This window comes from Strigops habroptila, chromosome 9 (assembly GCF_004027225.2).
Source record: "Strigops habroptila isolate Jane chromosome 9, bStrHab1.2.pri, whole genome shotgun sequence".
Classification (NCBI taxonomy): Eukaryota; Metazoa; Chordata; class Aves; order Psittaciformes; family Psittacidae; genus Strigops; species Strigops habroptila.
Genome location: NC_044285.2, coordinates 13,794,554 through 13,796,773, shown reverse-complemented (window position 1 = coordinate 13,796,773; position 2,220 = coordinate 13,794,554).

The following is a 2,220-nucleotide window of genomic DNA, read 5'->3' as shown; positions in this document are numbered from 1 at the left end:
TATCACTATTAAAAGACAATGATGCTAATTTTTTTAGAGGCCCACTCAACTTCAAGTTAGCTGCATAGCCATGGCTACTGTTTATATGTACTGTTTGCCGTATGTCACAGCTATGATTGAGCTATTTCTTAGGCTTGTCTTGGTCTATTGTTCTAATTGCATCTATCGAAAGGTGTGAAACTGGAAGGTACATCTGGTATTGCAGTTTTCTATGGTAATGGCCTGTTTTTGTTGGTCCAGCTTTGATAGTGAGGTGGTCCAGATCCTCTCCAGAGATCCCTTCCAACCAAAGTTATTCTGTGATTCTAGGGTAGGCATTTGCACCTTAATTCTCTTCTCATATGTAAACCTCTCCAAGTGCTGCAAAGGTAAGGTGTTTATCTAAACAAATCTAGCACCTAGAAGAGGAGTTTAACTTCCCCCTGCCACACATTTCTGATTAAGAAGTCCATCTTAACTTTTAATGACTTTCAAAGTTCCATTGAACCTGTGAACTGGAAAACCATATCCTGAGTGGTTACATTAAATTGCTCAGCTTGAATGAAATGACCGAAGAGCAGCCATTGGACAAAGCTCCCATTACCTTCACTGAGAAGAGATTCCGGCCTTCTGGTGTGTTCTCTTCTGGAAATAATGATAGCAAAATAAATCAATTCACCATCTCTTTTAAACATGAGATTTATAGTGGTAAGTAAGTTGTGTAAATTACTTCTTTAATTCATAGGGGAATCATATGTAATAACTTGCAAAGCTTCTTGTAATTAACTTTCAAGTGTAGAATACTTGTATTAGGCAAGCTTGTGTAAATGATCTTGTTTTAAATCAAAATGCCTGTGAAGAAGCACAAAGAAAATAGTAGTTATGGATATGCTAAAACGTGCATGGGGAAGTATAGCTGGAGTGATTACTAAGCCAGATGGTGTCATTTGCACATGGACATGCATTTCTTGAATTCCTTATAAAGGATCTCTTGATTCTTCCAGGGTACGGACAAACTTTTAACAGTAATTTGCAATCCAGTAAAATAAGTCTCGGGGATTTTTTGGTGATGGACCATATGCGACATGAGGAGATTGAACTCTTATGGAAGTCTACATTTACTTGCATAGAAAAGATTATAGATGACAGCCAATAGGGAGAAAATAATTTGAAAAATATTTTCATAGTTTGTTGCTGAGACCTGTTCAGTCTCTTGGTGATGGCCCAATGCCTATATATTTATTATTTTGATGCAAATTTAACTCCCCAAGGAGAAAGTCTACCTCATAAATGTTTCCAGTGGTATTTCAGCAGTTTCCTGAGTTCAGAGTCCCATATGAAAAGGCTAAAGTCCAGTTCAAGTGCTGCGTTCTTGAGGCATGTGACATTTAAATTTGGGATCAGACAAAATAAAATGATTCTAGGTAAGTTGATTTAGATTTCAGAATGTCTGCTAATATTAGCTTTTTCTTATAGTTTTATGTATTTAATTCCCTGAGACTTAACAAACATTTTGATTTAACTTTTCACAGGGATAAATAGTTTTCTGAAGATAAAGAGTTAAAAAATGTAGCCATCAAAAATCTCTCTCTGCCATAACGTATTCTGCAGTGCAAAACTATCAGCAGGATATACAATAATAAGATGACTTGGGTCTCATCTATCCTGCTATGATCCTAGTGAAGCACTGTTAACTCACTCTCTAAAGGCTCTGCAGATCTTCTTGAAATGTCTAAATATACTTAGGACAAATCTACTTTTTAGTATTCAAGCAAGAGTATTGAGGCTGTTGAAAGACATCTCAGCTAAATATCTTACAAAAGGATACCCTGGAAAGAATCTGGTTTACCTATGTGGAGTCATGTACTGCATTTTTAAAAGACTGGCATATGTCCTCCCTTCCTCTTGGTTTTTTGTTGTTTCCCCCCTCCCCCATCCCCTGTCCCCTCCCCCAAGCAAAGCTGAAAACTGCAGCCTGTGTTATTAGAAACATTTGTAACCAAAGCCAGTGGCAAATATGCCTTTGTATTATTACAAACATGGTATTCTATATATATATCAACCCCATTTATCACAGTTTTTTAGGACATTGACATATCAAATCTTACACTTGCAAAAGAGCTAGATGCTAGACGCTGGAAATTGATACACTATAAAGCTCTGTTATAACTCCGCTGCATGGCCTTCACATGCACATAAAACCGATAGGTACACAGTAATATTGAATGACAAAACTAGAAA